Source organism: Macaca fascicularis, chromosome 1 (genome assembly GCF_037993035.2).
Source record: "Macaca fascicularis isolate 582-1 chromosome 1, T2T-MFA8v1.1".
NCBI classification, from domain to species: Eukaryota; Metazoa; Chordata; class Mammalia; order Primates; family Cercopithecidae; genus Macaca; species Macaca fascicularis.
Genome location: NC_088375.1, coordinates 192,995,534 through 193,011,762, shown reverse-complemented (window position 1 = coordinate 193,011,762; position 16,229 = coordinate 192,995,534). Strand labels below are relative to the sequence as shown.

General features: G+C 46.3%; 1 protein-coding gene across 7 annotated transcripts in view; it reads right to left on the bottom strand.

Moving 5' to 3' along the window:
• HIVEP3 (HIVEP zinc finger 3) overlaps positions 1 to 16,229 on the bottom strand; it is a 542,129-nt gene that overhangs the window by 363,196 nt on the left and 162,704 nt on the right. The window lies entirely within an intron of this gene.

The following is a 16,229-nucleotide window of genomic DNA, read 5'->3' as shown; positions in this document are numbered from 1 at the left end:
AGCCAAAGGACATTTGGGATTTTAAGGCTTTTTAACACATATTGCCAAATAGTCTTTAAGAAATAGGTGTGAGCCCATCTCCTCAAACCTTCATCTACACTGACTGCTAACCTTTAGACAATCTTTGCCAATTTGTTAGAGGAAAGAACAACCTTTCATTTTTCTAATTTGCTTTTCTTTAATTACCAGGGATGACGAACAGTTTTTCATTTGCCTTGTTCCTCCTGTGAATTGCCTGTTCATGTTTAAAAAGGAAGCCCATTTTCATAATTAGATGCAGCAGAATAGGTGGCCTCAAAGTGAACTCCCTACCGCTGGGAAGGGTTGAGCAGGGCCAGGTGGTTGCCCATCAGGGAACTGGGCATCTCTGTGCCTTGTGGACAGTGGAACTGGATGAGCTCTGAAGTCCTTTATTACATTGGGATCATTTCACTCTTGTCCAGACCAGCAAAGGTAGCAGGCAAGCCTCAAAGAAAAGAAGGCCTGCAGATCAACAACTGGATTCTGAAGACCTCCACCAGGATTTCCCAAGGTGGATTTGATGCCTAAACATCTCTCAGGAGCTTCTCCATAAAGACACCCCAGTTATATCTGAGAGAAAAGTCAAATCGACACGGTTATGCCTCTAGTAGCTACAGCATGCCACAGTGGGGGAATTCCTTAAATCTCCCCCTTGACGAGATGGAAAACCTTCGTGGTCATAGACCAAATCCTACCACAACAAACACTTTCATAATCGAGTGGGGCCAGTGGTCTGTTTACCTCAAGCTATAACTTTTGTCCCTGCTTTGCATTTGGCTTTGGTACAATAATTTCACATAAACACCCTCCTAACCCCACTCCCTTACAGGTATTTACATAGCAATTTTCTCCTGAGCTGGTCAAAACCCTGCTAGGACTTGGAGAATTCCATTGTGTTTGTAGTAAGCAGACACCTGGAGCCAGATCTGCTAGTTGTCTGCTCTTAGAGAATAAACTATTCTTGGATTGGAAAGGGATCTGAATGTATCTGACTCCCTCCTTTTACAAAAATTTTGCAGTGTTTTCAGAGGACCTTCTACATTTTCACTACGGGGATATTTTCCCCCTAATAACTCCACCGTTGCCATTGTTCGAGTTTCCTGCTGGGTCTGGCCCCCACAGGTATAATGCCAGCTGGAAATAGAACACTCGCATCTCTTCAATTACTCCACTAACGAAGAAGTCACATGTGGAGTGAGAATCCTGGCTAATTTTCCTGTGGGCACACCTTAGGCACACAAACCTGAAAGCGGCAGAGCAGTGAAACTGGCTGCCAAAATAAAGCAAAAAGAAGAACATCTTCCAGGAGGGAGGTGGAATCAGATTGAGGCAAAGCCAGGACTAGGTTCTTGGCAACGTGATTAAAACCCCAGACTAGGCGGGAGGAGAGGCCTTGCTGCCAGCCCCTCAGCACACTCTAGACAGGGTATTGGAGGCTGGTGGTGGTTAAAAGCTGTGTGCCATTCAGAGCCTATAGCTCTGCCTGTGTCCATCAGTATGGGCAGAATGGCTAATGACTCCAAATAAAACTCCTACGCCATGCTCAATCTGGGGACCATGTTATACCTGAATACACAAAGTCACTTTGTAGCTTGCCTGAGAAGCCCACTTTAATTCCTCCAAAAGAATTCATGGAGGCCTGTGAGCACACTGCACTGGGCCAAGCACTAGGGTTATGAAAAAAAAACAACTTAGTTGCTCTACTCTAAGGGCTTATGATTTAACCAAGGAGATGAGATTCACAATGGTAGCTGGCAATACAGTAAATCAAGGCACAAAGAATACAGGAGTTTGTTCCGCTAGAGGCCCAAGAGGGCAGTTGGCATTTTCAGGAGGAGGCAAGTCAGCCTTTATGGGAAAATGGGTTGAGTTTACCTTGAAGGGTGGGGAAATTTTAGGCAGGTGGCTAAGAAGTGAGCTGGCCTCTGGGGGTGTGGGGAGACTGTGAGAGCCGCATGAGACAGGCTCTGCATCCTGCACATGCTGCCTGCATTCCGGGCCCTGGGAGGAGGATTTGTGCAAGGGAGGCAGAGATGAGAGCGTTGATAGGAAGGAAGGAGGCCAGATTTCAGAGAGGTCTGAATCCCACACAGAGAAGCTTGGGCTTTCTCCAATAAGCTGCAGGGAGCAGTTGGAGACTTGTGAACAGCAGATTAACATAATTAAATAAAAACTTCAAGACTTTAGCTTTTTGTGGGGATGCAGACTAGACGAGAGGTGATGAGAACATTAGAAAGCTTTTACAGTGTAGCCCGGGCTGGCCACAGTGTTGGCAACGGGAGAGAAAGAAACAGATCTGGAAGATACCACAAAGCAAATATCTAAAGGGCTTGGAAACAAATTTGGCAGGGCGGTGGGGGATGAAGGATGAGTCAGGGGCAGTTCTGAATTTTGAAACTTGGGAGATGTGAGGTGGAGGTGGCATCGTCAGACATAGAAGTTTTACAAGAACTTAAAAAGGCCAGACCACCCAAAGGTGGCACCGACGGGAAGCACGAGGTCCCGGACAATGCTTCCTCATTTCAAAGGGGAATTAACAAGTTAAGTGAAGTTTTATCCACCAATGAAATGGCTGTCTGTCCAAATAAGCAACGAGTGTGGGCTCTGCACTCCTCTCCACCTCTCTTGCTCCTTCTGTTGATGCTCCCCTAACATTTATCCGACCATAAGCTAACAACAGTCATGAGAACAAGATAGAAATCCTCAGAAATCCAGAACTCTAATCCTTTCCTCTGCTGAAACACTGTAGGGCTTAGTTATTTTCACACTTACGCACATGCTTCGATGTGTAAGAACTGAGTCATTGTTTTCTTTTCTCCTCCCCTCTCCCCTCTCTTTCCCTCCTCTTTGCCACCCAGCACCTCCTCTGCCTCCACCCCCAAGCCACTGCAAACATCCTGGCATGCATCTCTCCCCATCCATTTCTGCATGGCTTCAACATTTCCCATTCCCTCCAAGCTTGCCTCCTGCCTCCTATTTCTTTAGACATGCTGGGAGTCTAAGAAATGAACTACACATTCAACAGGACTGTGGACCACAGATCTTAACAGAGACAGGCAGCTTCTTGTGCAAAGAGCATTGGAGGGCAGGTCAGAGACTTAGGTTTTAGGAGTCAGGCAAGGGAATCAGATAAAGATCCTTGAAAACAAGGGGATATCATCACTGCCCAGCTTTGCTGATGTAGAGACAAGTTTTTTCACTTAGCAGATATAGACGGAAGATAAGCAGGTTCCCTTTGAGAGTGGTAACCCCAAGTGCAGTGGCTCACAGCTGCAGTTACTCTGAATGGCAGTGGGAGGGAAGGAAACAATGAATGCACACATACACAAGAGCAATGCTTAAGGTGAAATGGACTTGAACAGTCTGAAATATACACCTCCTCCAGTTCCTGGAAGGCAAGGATGAGTCAAACAGAAGTTGAATTTCACAGGCGTTCCTCCTCCACTGTCACATACATTCCCAGACGCAGAGTCATCCGTGCACATGTTACCCAGCATCAACTGCCACCAGCAACTGCCTCCTGGGAAGTTAAGCTGCAGGGTCAGATCTGCTTCTGCTGGGGAGCTGAACGTAAACTGCATAAGGTGGGGGTGATCCCAGGAACGTGAGGGCAGGAAAAAGCAGAGAACGCTGGAAAAGGATGGCAGGAATTAACACGGCTCTGAAGAGAAGAGCCAAGGATCATCTGATCCATGGAGCCTGGAATCTGCAGTTATTTCTAGTTTCCTAGACAACCCTGCCTAAACTAGGAAGACGTCTGAACTCCAGCTCAAAAATAATACAGATTCTGGGAATGGGACAAAAGAAGAAAGGCAAGGGGATGTGATACCATATGCCAGTTCAGGGAGTGGGGACCAGACCTTCAGGGAAAGGAAGGTCTTCCCAAACGGAAGCTGAAATTTCACTGGGCATTGTGCTTTCTGTACTTTTGCATTTGTAGCCAAGAGCATGATTCTGATTCTGGTTCTCCAGTGGTGGTGTGGGCTGCACACGTGCATGAGTTCATCAAAATCGATCTAACGGCATACATAAGATCTGTACATTTCACTGTATATAAATTAGACCCTAGTAATTCTGCCTCTCTCAATTAATTGATTGTGTGACCTTGGACAAGTCATTTAAATTTTTATAGTCCGGGATTCTCCATCTGTCAAACTGAAGCTAAGAAGCTGGCCTCTAAGTTTTTCCCTGGCTCTAAAATTTACGATTGCGAGAGCTGATCATTGTAGGAAATGAGCAAATACATCCAGTTTAAGAAGGGCCACAACTATTGATAGAAGCTAAGGAGAATTTCTGAATGGGATTGGCCATCTGCAGAAAATTCCCCCCAAATCATCCATCCTGGAACCAGACGTGGAGAGAGGTGAAGATTCCATCCTCTGCCCCAAAAGGAAGTGGCGGCCCCTCCTGGCTCTGCATTTTTCCCTCCTTCCCGTCTGCTCTCCCCTACAAGCTCTCTAAATTCTTCCACTGGAGATTCCCCAAGGGCTCAGGACTGGGACAGGCCTTTTCTTCCCTTCCTTCCAAATTTCCTTTGGGTTTATAGCACCCTGGTCAGGTTCACAGGAGGGGGAAGGAGAGGGAAGAAACCATTCACGTTTGGGTGCGTGTAGCAAGCAGAGAGCTGGGGGGTTACAGAAACGTAGAGGAGGTCAGAGCCAGACAATCATCTCCCCATCCTACTTCTTATGGATAAGAAAATGAAGATGCAGAAAACCAGTGTGACTTGTCACCATTTCTAAAGCCCCGAAAAGAACAGATCAAGGAGGCAGCTGTGGCCATCTTCAGGCTGGTCCTTCCACATAGAGATGCTCCTACTTACTCCGTTAATAGTTTCTCATGGGCAACTTTCAGACAGAGGAGCTGGAACTACCCTAACCAGGTACTGGAACATGTGTAGGTGACCACCTGGCTCACCTGTTTCTCTTCTCAGGGGGGCTCTGAATCATGAGGAGAACCTCTGGATACGCAGAATGGATCAACTACTTCTGTCAGGATGGAAAGGAATTCACAGAAGACGTCTTGACAGCAGCTAACCAGTGACACAGCTGAATGGTAGCTGGCCCACGGAAACACTCCGGATGAGAAAGACTATCAAAGGAGCATCAGGTCCAGATTGCAAATTGCTTTAGCAGCTAACATAGGCATAAAGACAGAATGACCCACTCTAATCCAAGGGGGTTACGCTTCAGCGCTGGCTGCCTCTGACTCTCACCCTTGACCCAGCCCATTCATCAGTATGTTGATAAGCAGATTCTCTTCATAGAGCTCCTTAATCTGGTTTCCCAGGGAGGCCTTGCAGAGATTAAGGAGAGGACTGTGCTTCCTGCCAGTTTTTGAGGCTGGGAGAGTTAAACAGCAAGGGTGAAGGAGCTTGTCATAAAGTACACAAACCATCCCATCATTGGACTTGACCCCATTAGGGGGTTAACTCAAACATCTTTTCAATGTACACACTTGGATCTTTTTTTTTTTTTTTAATTCACTCTCTCCTTGGTAGCCAGCAAAATTAAAGCCCTTCCTCATATTATCCTTCATGCCATCTTTTATAACAATCAGAGCCACAGCAGCAGCTGGGGCTAAACAAAGATTAGGAGCAATAAGGGTCAGATGGGACAGACAGGAGATCTGGTCCTGCAAAGAGTCATCACCAATGAGCTGGACCCACTGTGCAGCCCACCTGTCAAATGCCATTTGCCACCTCTGGCGGCGATAGCAGGGGCAGCTGGGGCTGAATCCAAGCATCCTGAGGTCTCACAGAAGTGCAGCCACCCCTGTCATCTAGCCCCTCCCCTCAGAAGATGCTCTGGGGAGCTGTCACACATCCCACACTGCAGGCTGATGAGAGACCCAGACACACTCTTGGGTCCTGGCATTATCACTGTTTCCTCTGGTTACCTTTAAAGAAGGGCATCTCTGAGTGCTGGGTCCTCCACTGGAAATAATGTGGGGAAACTGTTTGGATGTGCTCTGCAGAGAGGAGAATTATTCTTAAGCAAAGTAAGAAATGACCAGGGAACTCTAGATTTGAATACAATTTGTGAATTCCTAGGTAGGTGTAGACTCAAGCCTATTAGTTTAGAGGAACTTATATTTGCTATGTTATTTTTTAAAAGTCTTAAAAGTTAAAATTTACAGCAATAGCAAGGAGGAGGACAAAGTGCAACAGCTTTAACTATGAGCTAATACCAGGGTTAACACCATCTGTCCATTACATGTAGCTTTGGGATTTGGCAAAAAGGAAAAAAGCCACATAACATGGAGCTTTGAGCTCATAAATAGGTTCCAAAGAGTTGACAAGTAAACTAACAAGGCTTTTATGGTAGAAGGGAGCATCGCAATCTGAGGCTCTCTGTGCCTTCTCTCCCCACTGCTGTGATGGCAGCTGGCAACTGGACCCTACTGTCCATTAACAAGACAGAGAGATGGTAACTATCCAGCCAAGGCCAACTTCCCCACACCAGGCAGATCCACACTGGACTCTCAGGAATCTTCAGCACCCTTTACACCAGCAGTGGTCAAAGTGGGGGGTGCAGCTGCCTTGGGACTGAGAGAGATGGGGATGGACACATCCACAGGGAGGGGCCAGGCTCTAGCCCCTCTCCCCAGGCCACCGCTCCTCAGAGGCTGGTCCTTCACCCCAGCTTCAGGGACAGGGGATGCATGGTGGAAACCACTGCAGCTGCTGCATTAGCAACTATCGAGAGCTGAAGACTCTCTCTAGCCAGAGCGGGAAGGCAAACAGGTTAGGCTGACCTGCAGCTCAGGGTCAGCCCCAGGCCAGGCCACTGCCTGTACTGACTCCTGGGCCTCTACGCAGTGCACTCCACTTTCTAGGGCAGGCTGCTTGCCAAGGATTCACAGTGGACCTGGCTGTTCCCTGTGGGAGTCACTGGATCTGGACCCAGGACCAGCCTGCTTGCCAGGAGCAGAAGGTCAGGTTGGTTTAAAAAAGTAACCCCTGTCCTTTCCCAGGTCTTTTCCTTTCTCTTCCCCAACTACCTCCTTCTCTTCTCCAAATCAGCCTTCTCTTGGCTCAGTTTCTGACCTTGGGGTGTTTTCCTCAAGGAACACATCCAACCATCAGGCACTCAAAGGAGCATGAGCCTAGTCTCTTCCCCCAGCAAGTCACCCTGGTACAGTCAGTAGCTGCAGAGCACAGGGAGCTCCTGGCGTGCCAAAGGTCATTTACAGATCACTGAAAAATCTGGACAAGATGCTAATGTCCCAGCTCAATGCCCAGGTCCTGACTTAAACCTTGACTGTGTCTCAAGGACACTCAATGTCAGGATATCTACGGCAGGAAGAGGAACTTCTGAGTATTTCAGGCATAACAGGCAAAACAGTCTTCTTTAAAGCTTGCAAAATATATGATTCTGTCATTCCTCTTCATCCTTACCACCACCATGCTGGAGAGCCAGGGTCAGTCTTTCCAATCATCACTCAAGCTTCCAGTGGTTATTGGGCACTCTCCCTCTTAGAGAGGGGACACTCCAGCAGGAACTCCAGGTAGAGAGCTGTTCTGCAGTGGGCATTTCTAGCCCAGGGCTAGCCTCTGAGACTCTCCAGGAGTGGCATGAGGTGGGGTGGATGGGGCTTCCTTGTCCTGGCCATCATCTGCTTATAGCAGGCATTGGCAAACTTTTTCTATAAAGGGCCAGAAAGGGTTATGGACCATCTTCTTTGATGTTTTTATTTCACAGCCCTTTGGAAATGTAAGAATCATCCTTAGTTTGTGGGGCTATATAAAAACAGGTGGCAGGCAAATTTGGCTCACAAGCAGGCCGCAGTTTGCAGACCCCCTTCTAGAGGAAGATGCTGAGGCCCCACCAAGCAGCCCCTCCTCACCTTCCCTCTCTAGCCTGACTCCTCCAGACTCATTCCAGCTGCATGTGGCACCTGTGCTAGGCCACAGGATGGCCTCCTTGCTGCAGGCATTTCAATGAGAAAACATGCTGCACAGCTCATGAGTTACTCTGTCTCCCTTGTGTTTAACCTTGGAAGTACAAGGCCCCGCTGGCCTCACCCTGCACCTCAAGGTCTCAACTGCCCATACTCATGCGACCTTGTCCACCGTGTCTCCACTACAAGTTGCCATCTGGTGAATGGCCTAACTTGGGTTCTTCCTCCTATGCCTCCTGTGTAGGTTCAGGGCAGGGAGATCCTGTCAGTTCTAACTGAAGGCAGAGCCTGGATCCAATCACTTCCCTTCCCTCCAATGCTGTCACTTAGAGCACAGCCACAGCCTCCCATCTGGACTCCCTGCTTTCATCTCCACCCTTCCCTCTCCCCTTCCAAAAGCTCCCAGAGGCTTCCCATCTCACTCAAAATAAAAGGCAATGTCTCTGAGCAGTAAAAGCCACCCATCATGGTCATCTAGGTCCTATCACTGACCTGCTGAGCCCCACCTGGCCCGCATGGCCACCTGGCCGGCCTCAGTGCCTCCTCTTTCCCCTGGCTGATACTAACGCTAGCCACACTGGCCTCCTTCCTACCCTGCTTTTCTTCTTAGCCCTGAACACCATCAGTAGTTATATAATATTTTGTGGGGTTTTTTTTCTGGTCTTGTTTTTCTCACTCAGATATAAGCTCTGTCAAATAGAGTCTAACTTTAATGTTATACTCCAGGGTCTGGTGTCAGCCTTGGGTAGGTGCTTTACAAATACACGAATATTTGGAGAATGCTTGGGGACAGGATGCCCTGCTGATGGGTGAGAGATGGTGGCACTATCATGACGCTGTGTATCCATTTGCACTTGGATCCTTTTATGCAAATAAGTCTCTTGCTCTTAAGCCCCCTCCTCCCCCACCTTAGTAGCCAGGTGAACTGATAAGACATGAAAACAGATACACCCTTGGAGACAGCAGTCTCCAAATTTTTGTTTATATTCAACCCTAAAGCAATAACAACAAACTCATATTCCAACTAAACTAGTCAATTATCTCAGGGGAAAATAACAAACGATTGCCTTATGGTTTAGAGCACACCTGCGCATGGCTCTCCCACACTCACCACCACCACCCTCGCATGAGCACAGCGAGGAAAGAGAAAGCATGGGCTTGCTCGGCAGAGGTCTGGGTTTCAAATCCTGACACTGCCATCTATAGGTGGTCTGATTCTGGACATGGTACCAAGTACCCTAGGCCTTAGCTTTACCATCTGTTAAATGGGGATACTAATACTTATTTTGTAAGATTGTTGTAAGGCTTAAGTGAACAATTAAAACAAAACAGCTAAAGCATAATGACTGTGCACATTAATTGCTCAATAAATAGTAATTTCTCCCCTTTTGTAAGTGAGGAAGCAATAGTTCAGAATGTGAAATGATTTGCCTGAGGTCAGAAGGCTTGTTCCCGAGCAAAGCTGGGGTTCAAAGCAATGGTTTCTGTGGATGTATTTTTTCCCTAGCATCCAGCCTCCTTCCTGTTCATGTCTACACCCTGTAGGCTACTTATATCAGTAGAATAAAACAGGTGATGGCTCTCCCATTGACCTGCTTGTTGAGGATTTGGGGACAGTTCCATTCTAGGCTAATGCTCATTACTAAAGACAACGCTGTTAAGGAGGTCACCCCCTCGTAAGGAGAAATCTGTGTCACAAGCAAGGGATCAAAAAAGCTAATAGAATTCACCTGCCCTGGATGTCAACTGCCCTTAACAGATGCAAACTAAAGGTGACTGCCTCTCTTTCCCCAAGAGACAAACGGAAACCCCACTCAGTGTGAGAAGAGCACACGCCATGCAGGACCCAGACCAGTCAGTGCCCAGCAAGGATATGACACAGCCTGACGCAGCTACATCTGAGATCAAATGCCAAGGACACAGCAAAGACTGATGAAGCCACACATGAGACACCGAAGTACAAAACCCACATTCAGCTCAAAGGCTTCCATATATGATGACTGTTACCTACACACACAGTGTTTTTCTTTATGAAGCACATGTGTTCTATAATCCTACAAAGTAAATTTTTGAAAAAAACAAAATGAGAAACAAAGGGACACATGGAAACTCTTGCAGGTGGCGGATATGTGTATTACCTTACCTGTGGTGACAGCATCATGGGTGTAAGCATATGTCCAAACTCATTATACTATACACATTAAATATGTACAGTTTTTTGTATATCAATTATAACCTCAATAAAGTTGAAAAAATACAGAAATTTTTGTAGAACAAAAGGTTTCTCCCATTAGCTTTCATCATGACATTGAAATGTGCTCCTCTTGGAGAAAAAATATTGGCCCCAGACATTATAAAAATATAAATTATTAAGGAACAAATCTTACAAGTAACACATTTGGAGGACAAACAATAAAGAGATGGTCTAAGCTATGTCTAAACAGATTTGAAATGGAGCAGAATGTGAGGGCATCTGACTAAAACAAGAGGTTTTTCTCAAGTGTCAGTCCTGAGACAAGGACCCTGAGACTGCTGACATCCCAAATGTAGTGTCCCTATGACTCCAAGAAGGGAAGGTGCTGCAGGGGTGACGGTCCCTCCCCACCCCACCGTCCTCATCTGGCTGATCCCTGCTCATGCCTCAGACCTTAGCTGAAATATCACTTGCCCGAAAAAAGCCCCCCAGCACTATATTGGGGGATTCATTCATTTATCCACTGACTCATCCATTCAACAAGTGATTAGTGACCCCCTAGTATGAGTCACATTCGACTTATCACTCTCTCTTTTCAACGCTGTAATTAAATAATCACATGCGCAATACTGATTTACTGTTTGCCACCCTCCCTAAATTGTCAGTTCCAAAAAGACAGAGATTGTATGTGATCTGTCATTTCATTCCCAGCGCCTGACACAGTATGTGCAACATAGTAGGCATCCTGTCCATACTGGTCGAGTGAACATACAAATGAATGAATTAAAGCATTTGAAAGCTCCGTTCATATTTTAAAATTCCAAAATGCACCCTGCTGTCTACTTTACATAGGGATAACTGATGTCACATCAATATGACTTTTAAATTTAATAAAGGAAATTATTTTATTTATTAATCTATTAGTAAGTGAAAACAGTAAGATGTAAGACAATAGGAAGAAAGTTACTCTCACTAAGGGGCAGCCTCTTGGTAGAGGCTACAGGACAGAACCTGCAGGGGTTATCCTGGGACCGGCAGAAGCAGCATAGGATCATCGCTGAGGGGAGTGTGGATAGAGTCAGGCTATCTGGGTTAGGGTCTTGACCCCTCCACTGACCAACTGTGTGACTCTGGGCAAGCTACTTAACCTCTCTGTCTTCCGGTTTTCAAATCTGTAAATTGAGAATAATAAGAATATCAGCTTCAGATAATTTCATTAACAAGTAAATGGATTACGACACGTGAACTGCTTAGAACAGTGCCTGGCGCGTGCTAAGTACTCACTAAATGTCAGTTGTTTTTATTTTCTGGAAGAACGGCAACCAGAAGGGTTAAAACCAAGGAGCTGGACATACTGTCACTAAATTCACAAACCACTAAGACCAAATCTTCAAGATTTCCTATTACAAAATGAAGTAATTCAAAGGCAGGTGGATGGATGGGTTATCTACCCCAACTTCCAGACTTACTGCTTTACCTAGAGGGGTGATGATCTGAAATTAAGGGCCAGGTCAAACAAACCCTCAAGGTTTCTCCAGGACTGGAGTCTGGAATTTGTTTTTATACACCCCACAGTACCCAGCACAATGAAGAACATGCATTTAAAGCTTAGAAAACGCTTACTGGGTTAATTTACAATGAACACTATTTAAAGCTAAAAAAAAAAAACCCTGCATATCCCAAAGTATATTATCTAGCATATGTGCTAGCCCCAGAAGAATAAAATGCAGAAGTGAACAGGAGCTGCTTCATGCAACTGAAATTAATTATACACAATTATCTCTGAGATCTTTCCACAGTAAGTGAACAATGAAAATGTGGATGCAGAATTCTCCTGGTAATGAATAAGATGATGAACATGTTTCCACAGACAGTGGGATCAGGTTGATCTGCTGAAATAACCAAATAGCAGGATAGCTTCACTATCTACATGAAACATCGTCCAAGAATCTGCACATTACATGACAATTAAATCAATTCAAACCTTTTATCAATGATTTCATAGAACAGCCTTCAATGAGTTAACAGGAAGCTGTAGATAAAAGACAAGAATGGGGCTACGTCAAGAAGCTCAAAATCCTCAGCTGCTGATAAATGCAAAACCTTGGCCACATTGATGAGCCCAAGACCACCAGATCTCTTTACACCAAGTCATTTTTTAAAGAAAACTTTTATTTATATGTTAGTTTTCTTTATAAAAATAAGTTGCATTGAGGTATAATTTATATATAGTAAAATGAGACCATCTCAAGTGAACAGGGTGATTTTTTTGACAAATGTATATACTCAAGTAACCACTACCCTAATCAAGATATAAAAATGTCCATAATGCCAGAAAGTTCCCTCATCCTTGATAAAAGAAAAACTTCAGCCGAATTAAATTTAAAGGAGTTTAATTGAGAAATGAATGATTTGCGAATCAGGCAGCCCCCAGAATCACAGCAGATTCACAAAGACTCCAGCACAGCCACGTGGTGGAAGAAGATTTACAGACAAAAGAAAGGAAAATGACATAGTACAGAAATCGGAAGTGAGGTACAGAATGGCGGAATTGGTTACAAGTTGGCATTTGCCTTATTTGAACACAGTCTGAACACCCAGCAGTTTCTAAATGGTTGAAGTATGGCCACTGGGATTGGCCAAGACCCAGCTATTGTTACAGGCGCATACTCCTAAATCTTGTCTACCTATTCAGCTAGGTTGCAATTCATCCATAAGAACTCAAATATAGAAGTACGGAGTCCTTCTCAGGCCATATGTAGTTTGCTTTAACATACTCTTTCTCGGTTAGTCCCTGCTCTTATCTCCCTCTATCCCACACCAAGGCAACCATAGTTTTGACATCCCCCCCACAGATTAGTTTTGCCTATTCTAGAATTTCATGTAAATGAAACTGTACAATATATATATACTCATTGATATCTGGCTTCTTTCAGTCTAATGCTCTGAAAATCCATGCATGTTGTTGCATGTGTCAGTGTTTTGTTCCTGTTTATTACTGAATAATATCTAACTATTTGGGTGGACTGCAAGTTGCATTCCATTCCCCAGTTGATGGGTATTTGGGTTGCTTTTCGTCTTGGACTATTTTGAATAAAGCTGTTATGAACATCCACGTACAAGTCTTCTGCCAATATATGTGTTCACTTCTCTTGAGTAAATACCTCGGAGTCAAATCACTGGGTCATATGCTGTGTATGTTTAACTTTCTAGGAAAATGCCAGATTTATCTTGAATAATAGAAATGATCGATTGATTTACTGTTAAAGGACTTACTAGAGTTTATAAGGAAAAGAGGAAACAAGAGGAAAGAAAATGCAGTGCATCTGAAAGCACAGGGGCGCTGCTTTACTGAAAGGGCTGGCAGGCAGCTTCCCAGGCGGGGTCTGCTCAGGACTGCTCTAGCCAGATCCCTCCCCTGGAGCTTGCTTCACCCACAGGAAGATGGCCACCTTCACCCACCTTCAGCGGATGTGCAGCCCCTTCCGTGCTCCTCTCTTCATCTGCCTTCAGAGGTAGTCCTGACTAACCTGTTGCCGGCAGACTCTTCTAGGAGAGACAGGACTTGGGGGAACCACTAGGCCCCGGGGACATGCACTCAGCCGGCCCAGGCACCGATAACCTAACATCTCCTTTTAGCATTTGGGGGATCCCAGCACCCACTGTTCTCAGCTTTGGGTCTCAGCTAAGGCCAGGAAAAGCATCATTTAATACCATGTCACATAATTAGTATGGAAACTACAAAAACCTATGTGTTTACAAAACAACCACTGATCTACATTATTTCAGAGGTAATGATACTTTTACATGAGATAACTTCCCAAGACACTAAGCTGAAATTAGATGAATTTAGGTTTTCTGTATTCTTGCTGACTTGTGTTTTTCACACTGGCTTTATCTTGGTTTCTGAGGGAGAATCAATTCTCTTTAATTCTCTTCCAGAATACCTCACTACCTTCAGAAAGGAAGGAGGGTAAAAAGGACAGAGGGAACAAGGGAGATTAGAATTCCTCCTATCAGAGAATCCCAGAGCTTTGAAGTTTTAGAGTGAATTCAAGAGTGGGATTCAAGAAATGAAACCGTGGGCTCCAGGGGAAATGAGGAACTCCCTCTCCCAGAAGGTGGGGAAGCTTCTCTGAGCAACTGGCCCAGGGAGCCTTGTACTTGCTTCATTCTGGCGTCAGGAAAAAGCTGCAGGCCCTACTTCCCACCCTCCCTTCCCTTCTCCTCCACACACTCCCAACTCTGCTCCAGGCAGGGGCAGCAGCCCCAGTGTCTGCCGGGCCAGCATAGCCATCTGCCTCCCACCTGAGTTCATAATGACTCCTGTGTAGGGCAGATTCCCTTGGCTTCACTGAAACCACTCCTTCTTGTCTTAGAAAGCAATCAGAAGTAGAGTTAACTGCCTTCAAGTTCCCTTATCATTGAAATGAACTAGATCACAGAAGTGCCTATTTGCATTTTTTATTCTTATTCACTGGGTTTTTAAAAAGAGCCAAGAGAGGGGAGAGGAAATGCATTTACTTGCTGGGATTTCACTTGGGATGTTCATGTTCGTCTGGAAAGCAAAATAAAGGCATGAAGATTGCCCACTGATTTCTTTTCATTTGGAGAATTCTGCTTGAGTTAGGCTTAGCTGGCTAGCACATAAACCTGGCAAGAGAAAAGTCTTCCTCTTCCTGGGCCTGGTATGTCTACCACCTGGGACTTCAGAGACAGTATTCTAGGAGATTCACAGCGTCTAAGGTTCGAAATGTAGGCTTCAGCAGCAGGGCAGCTGCCAAATGCTTTCCTGCCCTTGCAGAAAGCCACCACCAAACTCACCACCGCCTCCCTCACCGTGGCCCCTCTGTTTCAGCATCTGGGCAGCGGGCGAGGAGGACTGGATTCTAGAAGATAAAGAGAGACTCCACGGTGCAGAAAGTAAGCCCTCAACAGGATCCCGTTAGAAAACAGCTGGAAGGAAGTGTGGAGTCACTCAGTCCCATGGCTGATTTTACAGATGAAAAAACAAACAAAAAATCAGAAGCCCTGAGGGATTCGGTCAGTGGTCTCCAAGTGCCAGTCCCTGGGGAAAGGATTCTCTCCCCCAGCTACCTTTCCCTTCTCCAGTGTGTCCACCTCAAGAAAAGGACCTGCATGCTCCCAGCTGCTCACACACAACTCGGGCTGGCCTTGGTGCTGGCTATGTCCTTTCTCCCCCCAGATCTGCCTTCCGCCCTCGCCACCTGTCTCTGCCCAGGGCTCACCTGGAAGGACCACATTGATGGACAACCTTGGCAGGTCACAGGGAGAGATGGAGGGGGCAGAGGACAGCAAATAGGCTCCTGCCCTGCAAGAGAGGGAGAGTCAGAGTACCAGCCTGGCTTGAGCTGCTCCCAAAGGTCCTGGCTGCTGCCTGCAATGCAGCCCCATCCTTCAGGGTTCTAGCACCCTCCCCTGTCCTCAGCCTTTAGGGCTCTACTGCTCTCAGCCCCAGCCCTACCCTTGAGGCTCCCCTGTACCCTGACTTTGCAGATAGTGCCTGGGAACTGTTCTGCTTGGAGAGTGCTGTTTGCTGGGATACACACTGACTCCTATGGCTCCCCTCCAGCTCCCCATCCATCCTGCTCCTTGCCCTGGCCTCTGGCCTGAAGGGCTGCAAAACAGCCTCCCAACTGGGCTCCTGGCTTCCCTTCTGGCCCCTCTTCAACTGCTGTCCCCAGCAGCATACAGAGCTATCCCATGAAATGTAAGTCAGACCATGTCAGGCCCTGGCTTAAAACCTCTCAATGGTTTCCTCTGGCACCTCCAGTAAAAATCAAAGCTCCTTGCTGACTCTGAGAGCTGCTCCAGATGTGGCTGCTCTCTGAAGCCTCCTCTTGTGCCCCAAGCGTCAGGACACTCCAGCAGCTGTGGGGCCTCCTTTCCCTTACTGGTGACCCCAGGCTCTGCCCTGTCTCTGGGCCTCACACATGCTGTCCCTGTGCCTGGCAGATGCCCCACCCCTGCCGCAGGCTGTCCCCGCCCCTGTAGGACAGCCTTGCCTTAGCAGGGTAGATGCCCTGCACCTTCTTCTCTCCACAAATTTTTATTCTCTATCCCTGGACTGTGCTCATTTCTTTTCAAACAC